This window comes from Dermacentor silvarum, chromosome 7 (assembly GCF_013339745.2).
Source record: "Dermacentor silvarum isolate Dsil-2018 chromosome 7, BIME_Dsil_1.4, whole genome shotgun sequence".
NCBI classification, from domain to species: domain Eukaryota; kingdom Metazoa; phylum Arthropoda; class Arachnida; order Ixodida; family Ixodidae; genus Dermacentor; species Dermacentor silvarum.
In genome coordinates, this window is record NC_051160.1 from 89,083,454 (window position 1) to 89,099,087 (window position 15,634).

Sequence of the window (15,634 nt, forward strand, 5' to 3'; positions counted from 1 at the left end):
CCTTTAACGTGCACCTAAATCGAAGTACACGGCTGTTTTCGCATTTCCCCCCCATCGAAATGCTGCCGCCGTGGCCGGGATTCGATCCCGCGACTTCGTGCTTAGCAGCCCAACACAAGCGCACATATTCAAGTGTTGGCCATTCACTTATTCTTGATACGTCGGCGATAGAGTGGACGTAAGTTTTCCTGCCATTTGGGACAGATGTGTATAGATAACGTGCGCGAAACTTACTATGACAAGAAGCAGCGCTACTTCTTTTGTGATTGTTTAACGGGTGGTACTCACTCTTGCCGACGAACTGGGGATGAATCCCTTTCTTTGAAGGTTAGCGATACAAGGCTGGTGGATGAGCAAATTTCTGTATCCTCGAGGAAAGCCGTACATCTCGAAGTGCCGGTAACACGTTCGGACAGTTTCAGCAGCGGTCCGCGAACTTCGCCACACAGATTCATTCCATTCCTTAACATGCCAGTCACTATTTTGCAGCAAACTACTGCACACGTCTTCAATCCACATGATTCAATCTAGTATGATTGGAGCACAGTGTGTTAGCGAAAACTCAGGTGCATTTGCGACAGCTGATTGCACAGAAGCAAGGTAGAAGCGGTAATGGTTTCGTATTCGTGCGCGGTCGCTGAGGAGACGTATGGCGCGCCGCTGTGAGCGCCATCCTCGTTTCTAAAACAAACTGCTCCGCGAAAAGGGTCAATATATACGATGCAACAATGGCTCCTCCCCTGTTGTTGCAACGCGGTTTCACCGGCTCCTCCTCTGACGTCATGCAGATGGCGTGGCGAGCGGCTTTGCCAGCTGTGGCGGTTGCTAGGCGACGGCTCAGCTCGCGCTGCGGCCACCGGCCACGGCGAAACGGCGAGAATACGGCCAATGTAGCTCTCGCTACAAAGCTGCCAGCCCTTCCACTGGGGTGGAGATGGAAGACCAGCGAAGCTGTAGTATAGCGGAAATTATGTATTTCCAATTATGACTATTAAGGTGTGATGGTGTAATTGGTTATGTGAGCTATTAAAGAATGAGAAATAAATGTGATCCGGTGGTATTCATTGATTTAGTGACCACAGGGACCATGGCCTTATGGTCGCTACGCTACACCGCCATAGGGTGTACGGCAAAGGTTGGCACGTTCTTCATAAACACGTCACCAACGCCGCGCGTGTTCGGTGCGAACGCGGGCAAAAGGCCGCCACCATCGACAACAGTTCTGCGCTTTGCTGGTGCTGCTACATGTCCAAGTTTATACAGCTCCTCAGAATTTTGAGAATGATAGCCCATAAACGAATGTCATGAAACAAAACACCAGCAGCGCATGCCTTTTATGTTGAATCTTCTTAGACTGAAATATTAAAAGTGCGAAACAAAACGGCCGGTCGCAAGATACGCATTTGGTGCCGCAGCTGAACGTCGCCTCCCCTCCCTCCCTCCCGTCGCCCCACGGCCTTTCGCGCGACGGAAGAAGTCGCGTTTGCTCTCCGCCGTGCGTTCGCTCCCCCGTGAAAGCGCGCGTCCCTCGCGCGCTTTCATTTGCACATACAGCATACGGCCAGTGAGAGTTTTTTTCTACACGCAGAGACAACCATCGGAGACTGAGCCCTTAACAGCTTCGCTGATGGTCCCTGTAGTCACTAAATGAATGAAAACCACAAGATGATATATATTTCTCATTCTTTATTAGTTCAAATAATGAATTACACCATCACATCTTAATAGTCATAATTGGAAATACATAATTCCCACCCATACTACAGCTTCGCTGGTCTTCCGTCTCCACCCCAGTGGAGGGGCTGACAGCTTTAAAAAAAAAAAATCCCGATCTCCTTAACCACCTGCGCGATCCGCCCTGCCACTCTATGAAAGCCCTACACATGTTCACTTAGCTACGCATGATATTCCCGAGCTTTCGATTGTGATCTACTGTTGAAATAACTAAGTTGTCCATTACTTGTGCCATTCCGTGAGCGCGTTCCATACTTGGACGAAGCAGGGTCCCTTTTTGAGCTCGTCGGAACAATGGCGGCGGCAAGGACGTTCTTTCGCGCCGCCTTTGCTTTCCTGTTGCTGCAAAGGTGCCAATGCAGTGGCATGCATCCTTGTCAAGCTGTTCATCTTAGAGCTTTTTCTGCTGGCCTCCTGTACACTGTCGTGTACACCTTGGCATGATGCTTCTACAACCATATTATTAGTTGGGCTACAAAAGAACGAGAATGACGCAGTATCTACTTCATCTACAATTTCGATACACTCAAAGCCAGGCCCACACTCATTGCCGCTCGACTGGCCGCTCGAAGCACTTTGCGTGTATTCGCGGGCTTCTTTTACGCTCGGAAAAAACACTTTTATGTAGATGGTATTGAGCAACGGAAAGCTGTAATCGGGAGTCTTTCATGTTGCTCTACAATCTTCTCATTGCCACTTTTTACGTAACTATAATATTTGAGAAGTTGAATAATTAATTAAGACTAATTATGTAATTAGGCGGAATGCAAGAAATCTGAGTATCTCCAAGCGACGGTAAACATTATCTTGGTTCTCTCCATCTATGTCAAGCTGTTCATCTTAGAGCTTTTTCTGCTGGCCTCCTGTACACTGTCGTGTACACCTTTGCATGATGCTTCTACAACCATATTATTTGCATATACCATATTATTTGCATATTTTAACCCCAGAAAGGCTAATGTATAATTTTGATACGCTGATTTTGGCACCTAAAACTCTGATTTAAGCGCTGAAAACCCTATGCAGGGCCCATACAAGTGTTTTTTTTAATATACTGGAGGGAGTTCTCAGGTGTGGATAGTTCAGCAAATTAATCACTAAGTAATTAATTACCGTACTAATTAATGTCTTCACAATTATTGTGTAATTGCTTTCTTTGTACCAATATACCCCCTATAGCTGTAAATAAATGTGAATAAGCTGTTTTATTTTCTTTGATGTGGAATGGCATTCGGGCTTTGTGGGGTTAAAATCTTGGTGCATGATAGTGGGGACACCCTGTATATAAGCGTGCGTGTGCCCTGAACAAATATCACCGTCCCTTCTACTCTGCGAAGATGGTCTAGCAGCGAAGCTGTGAACGGCGCTACTTGCGAGGGATGGGACGCGTCAGCGTCCATGGGCGACGGCGTTCCTAGCACGTTCCTCGCGCTTTTCTACGATGTTGCCAGACACGAGTCCTTGACCAAAGCTCCGTATATACAACCAACGCTAACGCGAACTCCTCACACCCCAGACTCCTTCGTTGCCCTACTTTTTTTCGTACACGTTGGCGCGCCTCCCGCTCTCCCCCTCCAATGCGAGTATTGAACGGTGCGACTTACGTCCACTTCCCTCCCCGATCACCTTTTCATCTGCACCCTCTCACAGCATGCTCACAGGGTTTAGCTCTTCTTTTCCTCTCCTCTCCCGCTAGGTCACGTGGGTTTTAGCGAACGGACGTCGGCACAGAGTCCCCTGAAGCAGCGTCGCTGCAAAATTTCTACACACTCACAAGCGCAATAACCCCGTGGGCAGCCCATCGTGTGGTGTAATGGGCGCCAAAACAGAAGACGCAAGAGACACCACGACGAATTTGTCTAACAACTAGCCCAAATTTCCTTTCGTGCCCGCATAGGCATCTCTGCTCTTTCTTCAATGTATTATCCGAGAACTGTCAACACAAACTATACTATACAAACAGCGAAATGCTACGGGTCGCGTCAGCCAACCGTAAAGGAGAACCGGAACAATCAGGGCTCCCCCGATTGCCCGCCTGTAATCGCCCTTCTCGTGATTGCGAGTGAAACGCAGATTGACGGAATGATTATTGTAGTATGACACAAAATGGGTGGCCTCTCCTCCCTTTTTTGGAATACGCAGCTTTTTCCTGATTGGTTGATACGAGCCTTCGCTGCCCTCTATGTAATGAGATGGATTACGCACATGCGCTGGTCACTCAGATCGTCACAGGCCGCATCGCGTGAAGTCGTTTTGAAAACAGTGGCTATATGGTATAATTTATAGCGCGAAGTGGCAGACCGACACAAACGAAAAAAAAAGGAAAAAAGACTATATAATTTAGAAGGATCGACTGACTGTTGGGCTTGTTGGTCTTGCATTTTGACTGTGGTAACTTGACTAATTGAATGACATTCTGCGGTTCTACGTGCCAAAACCACGATCTCATTACGAGGCACGCCGTAGTGGCGGGGGCTCCGGATTAATCTTGACAACCTGGGGCTGTCTAATGCGAACCCAATGCACGTGATGCGCGAGCAGTTTTCTTGCATTCCGCCTGCATCGAAATGCGCCCACCGCAACCGAACCTGCGACCTAGAGCTCATAAGCGCAACTGTAGAGCCAACGTAGCGCAAAGTGGCACAGACACAAACAAAAAAAGACAGTTGGATCGTGGAGATGTCTAACCGCGCACGCGCCGAGTCCCCCTGCGTCACTAATCACTATGTGATGCGGCAAAGCTAATTATTACAGAAGCGTGAGCGCACCGATCGCACGTCTTCAGGGCGTTCTATATATTTTTTCCTCAGTCTCCACACTTTCCATATATATATATATATATATATATATATATATGATTATACCTTTCTGGCTTCTTACTTCTTGACGCACTTACATCTTGTGCGTACGTGCCTTCACATTTTCTACCCTTTCGTCTATGTTTCCTCATAGGCGTTCCGACTACGCGTAGAAATTTAATTTTTGTTTACCTTTTTCTTTATACTTCGGGAAAGGTGTAGGTTACTGCTACCGAGTACAATAAAGCTCCGGGCAAGGGCTATTGCTGCCCGCTACATGTCCCGGAAATGAGCGTCTGCTCTTTGTATACGATAATCGCTTTTCGTAGCATATCGATAGAAGCGTATACATCCGTGGAAGGTTTGTGAATCCTGCATCGACATACTGATCGCAATAATTCGCCAATAAATAAATAAAGGAAACACACACAATAACCGGAGGCTTCCTAAGGCTATACTACCCTCCAGAATTTTTCGTATATTTTACGAATCCGGAGCCGTTTTAAGATTTGACGAAGGTTTCGTCAAGTTTTACGAAAAACAAATTGTGTTCGCGAGAAGCTTTCGCCCGTGGGTCTCCTGCGATGCTTTTGGAAGTCTTCGGATTGTGAAAGAAAATCAGAGGGGCACCTGCTTCGAGCAAGTTTATTCGGACAAGTTTCTTACGCAGGCAAAATAGGCAACCACAAAGTCGCATAAAATGTCGTGCTCAATTCCTGCTGTTCAAAGATGGCTGGTGCTCGTGTGCTGCGTCTAAAGGTAAGTCGGTGTAATTTATAAAGTTTATTTATTTTTTTTTCATTTATTTACACTATCTGCCGCGTCATTAAGGCAAATAAAGGGGGATAACAAAATGTACAAAAAATGTTGCAGTTTCACCCGAAAGGCGAAGCATCAATTGCGATGGTGCCTCTGGGGGCGGCTCGGAGGTTTTGAACGAGATCAGAACGGGGCACTCGTCGAGCAGCATTGGAAGTCTTTACCAACTTATCGCCTCGCAACGTTTTTATACAAATACGCATTTGGTACCGCAGCTAAACGTCGCCCCCCTCCCACCCTCCCGTCCCCCCACGGCCTTTCGCGCGACGGAAGAAGTCGCGTTTGCTCTCTATATATGGTGATTGTAAAGGAGGAAAGAGACGCTTAATTCTGCAGCCCTTCAGGGAGCACGGCGTAGAACGCGTGTTTGCTCTCCGACGTGCGTTCGCTCCCCGTAAAAGCGCGCGTCCCTCGCGCTCTTTCACTCGCACATACAGCGTCCGAAGCGCGGCGATGATTTCATCGCCGTTGACGTCGTACGGAACCTCACGGCGACGGCGACGACGACGGCAGAAAAGCGCTTGGGAGTGTCCATATAATTGCTATCGCAATAAAATTTGGAGGACGCTTAAGTTTTGCTTTTAAGAGTGGAACCCGATTTCATTCGAGATTCCCTGACTGCTTGTCACGCTTCCCTGCAACTGCAGCTTATGTAACCGTAATGTTTGCTGCAGAACGCTGGCAGCGAACGCTATGCATGAAGGCGAACTTTCTGGTAGAAACGCGGCCTCTTGCGTGGGCCGATCCCAGAGGTCCTTCTCAGCCGCGCCAAAAAAAATTACATAGTTTTCAGGTTTCTGGTATAGTTTCGCACTTTGAATATTTCATTCTGAGAAGATTTAACATAAAATCCATGCGCTGTTGGTGTTTTGTTTCATGACAATGGTTTGTGGGCTGTTATTCTCAAAATTCCAAGGAATAACTTTGTGAAGAATATAAGGCAGTATGAGCAACTTTAGTGATAGGCTGCTGTATATACCCGCATATACCGCATGTCATATAGGAAGGCGCATGTCATATAGATGGCTCCGCGCGTTTCTGAGTGCGCTCCGAGTGCGCTCCGAGCTTCTGCGCTCCGAGCGCTCAACAAGATCACGCGCAAAGATGTGTACGCCATGCCTCGCATTGACGATGCTCTCGCCTCCAATCTGGTTCTGCGTTCAGGTTACTGGCAAATTCCGATGCACGAAGCCGAAAAAGAAAAAAAAACAGCGTTTGGAACCTAAGATGATCTTTACAAGTTCAACCTCATGCTCTTCTGCCTCTGCAATGGACCCGCAACTTTTGAGCGCATGATTGACACCGTTCTGCGTGGCCTGAAGTGGAAGACCTGCTTGTGCTATCTGGATGATATACTTATTTTCTCGTCGACATTTACCCAGCACCTCCACCACTTGTGACGTAACAGCAAGGGCGGACCTTCTATTGAGCCCGAGAGACGACACGGCGAAGGAGGGCGGCGTCCACAACCGGCATGAACAACCTTCGGCACAGTCCACGCTGATGATGCGCCCGCACGCGCGATGAAGATGAAGGGCACACGCATGATTATGATGTACAGATGATGAAGAAGTGCACAATAAATGCCCACACTAAACCTAATTATATACGGTAATTTTAGCTCACGAGACGTCAACGCCGGCGACGACGCCGTATTCCAGAAGTGGATTTTCTGCGACACGGGGCCGTTAACGCTATCGCTTTAAAATTAAAAGTCAGAAAGTGGTGTTCTCAGCCATATGGCTCAGAGCGGTGGTTCTCTCAGCCATATGATTATGTTATTTATGCAGATGACAGTGCTTTATTTTTTTCTGGTGAAACCATTGACAACCTTGTTGTGTCTGCTAATGAAGTACTAAAGAAAATATACGTATGGACTGTTAAAAACTCGCTACACATAAATTGCTCTAAGACTAAAGCTGTACTGTTCCGAGCGAAATCAAAACATTGTAAACAATCTGAGAAACTATTTCTCAACTGTAATGAAATCGAACTTTCCCCATCCGTAAAAACACTTGGTGTTATCTTTAGCGAATACTTGTTATGGGATTACCATACAGAGCACATCAGTCATAAACTTTCCAGAGTGTTAGGCATATTGCGAAGTTGTCAACATATACTACCTGTCCCTCAAAAGCTTTTAGTGTACAATGCCCTTTTTTCTTCTCATCTACATTATTGCTATCTAGTTTGGTCAACAGGCTCTAAAAATCTTTAAATGCTTTAGTCACCCTGCAAAAAAATGCATTACGGTCTATTGAAGGTGTCTCTTATAATGCGCACACCCCTGAACTGTTTAAGAAATTCGGAATCTTGAGAGTTGATCATTGCTATGAATACCAGCTCTTGTCGGCTTTTAAATCTGAAATACGCAGAGGCAGTACGTACATACGTAATTTAGCTGCCTTGCAACCTAATACAGCCTGTCGTACAACTCGACATACGGAGATTTGGTATGTACCACGTACTCGAACTAACTATGGGGTTCAAACTCTTCGCTTCTGTCTTCCAAATGTACTAAATAGGTGGAAACTAACAATTGAGAACTTGAGTACTTTATCAAAAACAGAGTTATATAAATTGTGTTTATTTCAACAATTGTAGAGCATATGGTTTTCGTGTTATGTAAATGTTTTATACGCAATTTTCTGTGAAAGACCACATATGTATATGTATTTTTATATATCGTTGTTTTCTGCTGCCTGTGCTTGTTGTTTTTGTTTTGTTTTAGGGGTGATGGGGCTCGTCAAGCTGCTTCTATGCAGCTTTTTTCCCGTCAAACCCAACCACAAATGCACGTTTCTCATGTACCATGTGGTTGAATAAACTCAAACACAAACTCAAACTTAAACTCAAACTCATATGGCTAAGAAAAAATGGTGTTCTCAGCCATATGGCTAAGAAAGTGATGTTCTCAGCCATATGGCTAAGAAAAAGTGATGATCTCAGCCATATGGCGAAGAAAGTGCTGTTCTCAGCCATATGGCTAAGAAAAACTGATGATCTCAGACATATGGCTTAGAAAAAGTGGTGTTCTCAGCAATATGGCTAAGGAAGTGCTGTTCTCAGCCATAGGGCTAAGAAAAAGTGGTGTTCTCAGCCATATGGCTAAGAAAAAGTGATGATCTCAGCCATATGGCTAAGAAAGTGCTGTTCTCAGCCATATGGCTAAGAAAAGGTGATGATCTCAGCCATATGGCTAAGAAAAAGTGGTGTTCTCAGCAATATGGCTAAGGAAGTGCTGTTCTCAGCCATAGGGCTAAGAAAAAGTGGTGTTCTCAGCCATATGGCTAAGAAAAAGTGCTGTTCTCAGCCATATGGCTAAGAAAAAGTGATGTTCTCAGCCATATGGCTAAGAAATAAGTGATGTTCTCAGCCATTAGAAAAATGATGTTCTAAGCCATATGGCTAAGAAAGTGGTGTTCTCAGCCATATGAATAAGAATGTGCTGTTATCAGCCATATGGCTAAGAAAGTGCTGTTCTCAGCCATATGGCTAAGAAAGTGTTCTTAGTGTTCTTAGCCATATGGCTAAGAAAGTGTTCTTAGCCATATGGCTAAGAAAGTGTTCTCAGCCATATGGCTAAGAAAGTGCTGTTCTCAGCCATATGGCTAAGAAAGTGCTGTTCTCAGCCATATGGCTAAGAAAGTGCTGTTCTCAGCTATATGGCTAAGACAAGGTGCTGTTTTCAGCCATATGGCTAAGACAAGGTACTGTTTTCAGCCATATGGCTAAGAAAAGGTGGTGTTCTCAGTAATATGGCTAAGAAAAAGTGCTGTTCTCAGCCATATGGCTAAGAAAAAGTGCTGTTCTCAGCCATATGGCTAAGAAAATGTGCTGTTCTCAGCCATATGGCTAAGAAAAAGTGGTGTCTCAGCAATATGGCTAAGGAAGTCGTGTTCTCAGTAATATGGCTAAGGAAGTGCTGTTCTCAGCCATATGGCTAAGAAAAAGTGATAATCTCAGCCATATGGCTAAGAAAAAGTGCTGTTCTCAGCCATATGGCTAAGAAAAAGTGCTGTTCTCAGCCATATGGCTAAGAAAATGTGCTGTTCTCAGCCATATGGCTAAGAAAAAGTGGTGTTCTCAGCAATATGGCTAAGGAAGTCGTGTTCTCAGTAATATGGCTAAGGAAGTGCTGTTCTCAGCCATATGGCTAAGAAAAAGTGATAATCTCAGCCATATGGCTAAGAAAAAGTGCTGTTCTCAGCCATATGGCTAAGAAAAAGTGCTGTTCTCAGCCATATGGCTAAGAAAGTGCTGTTCTCAGCCATATGGCTAAGAAAAAGTGCTGTTCTCAGCCATATGACTAAGAATGTGCTGTTATCAGCCATATGGCTAAGAAAGTGGTGTTCTCAGCCATATGGCTAAGAAAGTGTTCTTAGTGTTCTTAGCCATATGGCTAAGAAAGTGTTCTCAGCCATATGGCTAAGAAAGTGTTCGCAGCCATATGGCTAAGAAAGTGCTGTTCTCAGCCATATGGCTAAGAAAAAGTGCTGTTCTCAGCCATATGGCTAAGAAAGTGCTGTTCTCAGCCATATGGTTAAGAAAAGGTGGTGTTCTCAGCCATATGGCTAAGAAGGTGATGTTCTCAGCCATATATGGCTAAGAAAAAGTGACGATCTCAGCCATATGGCTAAGAAAAAGTGGTGTTCTCAGCCATATGGCTAAGAAAAAGTGCTGTTCTCAGCCTTATGGCTAAGAAAAAGTGGCGTTCTCAGCCATATGGCTAAGAAAGTGGTGTTCTCAGGCATATGGCTAAGAAAGTGATGTTCTCAGCCATATGGCTAAGAAAAAGTGCTATTCTCAGCCATATGGCTAAGAAAGTGCTGTTCTCAGCCATATGACTAAGAAAGTGCTGTTCTCAGCCATATGGCTAAGAAAGTGGTGTTCTCAGCCATATGGCTAAGAAAAAGTGGTGTTCTCAGCCATATGGCTAAGAAAAAGTGGTGTTCTGAGCCATATGGCTAAGAAAAAGTGGTGTTCTCAGCCATATGGCTAAGAAAAAGGGGTGTTCTCAGCCATATGGCACAGAGTTGTGGTGTTCTTAGACTTATGGCTAAGAAAGTGATGTTCTCAGCTATATGACTAAGATAGTGATGTTCTCAGCTATATGGCTAAGAAAGTGGTGTTCTCAGCCATATGGCTAAGAAAGTGGTGTTCTCATCCATGTGGCTCAGAGCGGTGGTGTTCTCAGCCATATGACTAAGAAAAAGGGGTGTTCTCAGCGATAGGGCTAAGAGTGGTGGTGTTCTCAGCCATACAGCTAAGAAAGCCATATGCTTGACTCACAACCAAGCGTACACAAACTGCCGCAACCAGACCGTGAACCCAGTAAAAGCCGCTGCCTCCAATAAGTTCAATGTCACCCACGAGAATCGGCCAGTAGGTACAACTAACCTCCTTCCCGATCTTGTGCTCTGCAGGGGTGAGGAAGCATTCATCATGGACGTGACTTGCCCGTTTGACAACCGACCTGCAACCCAGAACGAAGCCCGCCAGAAGAAGGAGAAGAAGGAGTACGAGCCTGTCCGGTAGTACCTGCTGCGGAAGTTCCAGAAGGTGTCCGTGGAGGCGATGGTCGTCGGACGCTTGGATGATGGGACCTCAAAGACGACGGTGTCATGCGCCGCTTCTGCAGCCGAAAGTACCTGTTGCTTTTCAAGAAACAAGCAACCAGCGAGACAATCGCAGTATCACGTGATGTGCACGTGCAGCACGTCGCAGCAAAGTGATGAAAACTCGCCAGGCAGACACACACTACACTAACACACCCTTCTATGGCAGCCCGAAAAGATCTAACAATACCCAACAAACACTGAACGAACACGCACCTTCATGTTCGCTCCAAAACTAACATCAAAATTTTATTACTAAATAGTCTTCATGTAAATGACAGTCCTTCTTAGGAAAATTGTACAAAAATTGTACGAAACATAAAAAAATGTGGGCAGTTTGCACTATAGTCGGGTGCAATTTAGAAGGCAGCGGCATTTGCCCCTCAAAGGCGGATGCATACGAGCCTCCAACAATGGGTGCGTACTCTAGAATTCCGTCATGAGCCGGACGGCCGGTGTCCCCACCGACGGAGAACATGGCAGCCCGCGCTTCAAGCTGGGGCGAGTTGCCTATTTCTTTAGTCGCAGAGGCAATCGGCTGCTGCGCTTCGGTCATCTGGGCAGGGCCTCTCCTGTCTTCTTAAGTTGTACCCGACTATAGTGGTGCAAGCCTGGGTCACAGCAGAGCTAGTTCCGGCTTTTGGTAAGTGTTGCTAGGTTTTGCTAAGTTTTGCGAGGTAATGCGTGGCTTGGCTAGGTTCGCACTAAGTGTTGCTAGGTTTTGCTAAGTATTGGCATGTTATGCATGGCTTGGCTAGGCTAATACCAAGCGTTGCTAGGTTTTAGGAGGTCTTACGAGGTCTTACGAGGTTATGCATGGCTTAACTATGCTCATTCTAAATGTAGCCAAGATTTGCTAACTTTCGCCAAGTTCTTGTGAGGTCATACACGGCCAGGCCGGTAAGCCACGCACGCCCCAGCAAGTCACACGCATACTAGCCACTTTAGGCTCCATGTTAGCAGTGCACGCGTGTTCACTAGGCGAGAGAGGCGACACGTCTGTCGGCGCTCCGGTTGCTCAGAGCTTTATAGCATATCAGTGACGTCACGGCTAGGGGAACACTTGCTTCTCCTCGGATGGGGAGAGGGAAAACCAAGCGCACGCATGCCGCGGCCACCCTATGCACGTGTGTGATGCGAGGAGGTTGCTTGGTTCGGCGACGCACACCTGGGCCCAGTTTTCTGTCGGCATGAAACGGACTTACGAAAAGCTTAACAGCTCCGCTGTAAAAAAAAAAAAGAAAGAAAAAACGTCTTATCAGCTTAATATTTAATACGGGTCCTATTTGGACCCAACATATTCAACAGCCGATATTCTAGTTGACATTAAGCGGAAGAAATGGAGCTGGGCAGGCCATGTAATGCGTAGGATGGATAACCGGTGGACCATTAGGGTTACAGAATGGATACCACGAGAAGGGAAGCGCAGTCGAGGTCGGCAGAAAACCAGATGGGATGATGAAGTTAGGAAATTTACAGGCGCAAGTTGGAATACGCTAGCACAAGACAGTGGTAATTGGAGATCGCAGGGAGAGGCCTTCGTCCTGCAGTGGACATAAAAATATAGGCTGCTGCTGCTGCTGCTGCTGATGATGATGATATTCAACTTATTTTCGGAATGGGGCGGAGTGCTTGAAGCTTGCTTCACGTCCGCCGCGGGTTGGCCCGGTATTGCACTGACTCCGGGATCCGCCCACTCACCCTTACGGGGGTGAGAAAACTATCAGATTCCAATATTACGCACCTTACAAGCTACCAGCACTCTAATCTAGCTACAGCTTCCATTTTTGCGTGCAGCAACCTCCCCGGTAGACGTGGTTCTTGCACGCGCCTATGTGGTAAAAGGGCTATTTGAAGGCGTTTATTTGAAGGAAAAACGTATACAGCACACGCACCAGGCATGCGCTTGTTATGAAAGCCCTCTTAAACCGTGACAACGCTATAACTAGAGATTTACCCCACAAATTCCCCCCCCCCCCCTCCCTTGTACTTGTAAAGCTCAGCCACTGGGCGACAAAGTTCTGCGGGAAAGCCACTCTCAGGAGGCGTAGGCTATATTTCTACAAGTTACAGAAACAAAATTAACCGATTACAATTACTTCATTCAAAATTTTAATTGCATAATGACCCATTACTGTCCCAAACAGTAATTCAGCAATTAGTTAAAAGTAATCGGTCACGTTTACGTCATTTTCCTCCCAACTTCTTTTGACATTGCACAAATACAGTAAATAGAACAAGTTACGGCCTGGGTGCAACCCTTCTACACGTTGTTTATATTCACCTGTGTCGGCGTTGTTCGGTCGGCGGACGTCGCAATCATGACAAGCCATCCACCCAAGAAGGCTTTCGCCTTCGATGTTGTCTTCTCTGAGGGGACAAGTGTTGAAGACGTCGTTGACGCGATGGCTTCAATAGAAAGCCTGGAGGAGGTATACTGCGTTCAACACTTCGGTGGACGCAGCTACCAAGTTACCATAAAGAGTGAAGCCACCATGGCTAAAATAGTTGACGCTGCCAGTTTCGTCATTGGGTAAGAACGCGTCTAAATCTTACCTCTGAGCCCGAAAGTCACCCAGGTGACCGTCATGTTTCTCCTGTGCCCTGTCTCCAGCGAAACCCTTGCTCACGCGATGTCGCCGTTCGGTAAGGTGCTTCACATCAGCCGAGGCCTGATGGGCTCGCGTCCACCCGCTTGCGGCCGTTGCCTGCTCTCTACGGCGTACCTACTCGGAGGCAGCGTCTAAGAAATTTCCGCCTTTGCAGTCAAGCACGCACCCACGTGACCATCCCAGCAACTCGCCTTCCACGTTGGCTTCCACTCAGGAAGATGTGGTAGAATTGCCACCAGCTGAAACGCCAGCAGGTCCGCCGCGAGCCCTGAACCTGAGAACCACGAGGGTGGACTGCAACTGGATGAAACACCGTGTCCCGTAGACATACCCGGTGAACCCTGCGTTGAGCCCGCTGCATCGGGGGAGCTCACAGAAGACAACGTTCCAGAAGCCGAACTATCGCCTTGCCTGCCCGTGTACTCTATAACGTGTCATCTCGGGATCGATGAGACTCCAAGCCATGAGGAAGACGCGGCGTCTCCGTTCAACGAGTCCACCAGCTCGTCGTGCGCGTCGTCGAGAAGGATCGAGGAGGACATTATAATCCTAGTGATTTGAGTGCAAGCAGGCCGGATTATTTTTGGGTCACCCTCCCCAAACGCTGGCACCAAAAGGTAGCATGGTTCCACCAGTGACTCGGACGTTCCCTCCCGTGACAGGAGCGCATTACAGGTTTCTACCCGACCCAGGAATCGCGCGCTTCCGACGGGTCGCCAGTGCGGAAAAAAATGAGACTAAAGAGTATAAACTTTTAAACAATCACTTTCTAACTAAATTAAGGAGCATGGTGTCACGCGCGCACAAGCAAACATGAACACATCCCACTCGATGATCACGGAAACTCGCTGGTGTGAGGAAGCGCTGCAGCAGCACCGAGCGAATTGAACTTCGTGCTGCCTCGCTTCAACGCGAACTAAGCGGCAAAAACAGTGCCCAAAAAGCTGTCAGCACTCGCACTCGCGATCGCAGGTTGTCCTTAAGGTAGGGCCCGCGGGGCCACGCCATACACAGCAGCCGCCGGAGGAAAACGCCCTCCCCCCGGTACCATGTGCGCCACGAAAGACGGATCGCTTCCTCCCCGCTCTCCTCCCTTGCGCGCGCGAGATTGAGCTGCCGTCGTCGGCTTACCCTCTCACGCTTTCAGTCGCACGTACAGCGCATGGCGATGATGTTATCGACTCTGGACTTTATACGGAACATCACGGTGACGACGATGGCAGAAATACGCCTGGTGTGTCCATATAATTGCTGTCGCAGTAAATACAGATAGAAATAGCTTTACGTTATACCAGCCCAGGGTTGATTGCGGCTCTCTGGGTCTGCGTTGACATATGGTGACCCAGAAACTGTTACTGCATCGACATGACCGCATAATTTGAGACCATTTTCCGCTATCATCATGAGCATCGGCACGGGACTATATAGTTCGATCGTAGTGTCACCGATGTTTTTGGCTTTTCAGGAAAGCGCTGCCATATTCTATATTCCATTATTCCACCAAAATTAAGAATGGCCTGCTCCAAACTGCTTCAAAATGATATTTTATCTGCTCCAAATTGCTCCAAAATGAAATTTAGTCTGCTCCAAGCTGCTCCAAAATGAAAATTATATGCTCCAGGCTGCTCCAAAACGCAATTTTACTTGCTCTATAAATTGCTCCGAAATGGCTTTGGGCAGTCCCATCCCTGTGAAGAGCAGCACTGCCTTCGCAACAAGTGATTTAAGTGATTTAAGCATTGGCCTGTTTAGCCCACATAGAACTTGCCACAGCTTAGAGGTATATCATAGGCCACCGCGTAGCACAGTGCACAAAATAGTTGGCATGATTTTTCATACACCCATGTCTCATGTTACGAGAACACATTTGGGCTAGTTTGACGGGCATAAAAAAAAGAACTACTGGGACACCTTATCTAATAGGCACGTTCTGCAAGCTGTGGCTAAATTTGTGTACATATGGCAACGTCAGGTCTAGTGGCGTCTGTTCCTGTTACATCTTTTTGGCAAGTCCTTGTCAAGCTGTTCTTCAGCTTTCAAAGAATGGATTCGG

At 46.9% G+C, this 15,634-nt stretch overlaps 1 pseudogene; it reads left to right on the forward strand.

Moving 5' to 3' along the window:
• The first annotated feature begins 12,551 nt into the window (after positions 1 to 12,551).
• On the forward strand, positions 12,552 to 12,671 carry LOC119459797 (U2 spliceosomal RNA; annotated as a pseudogene).
• Positions 12,672 to 15,634: the final 2,963 nt, after the last annotated feature.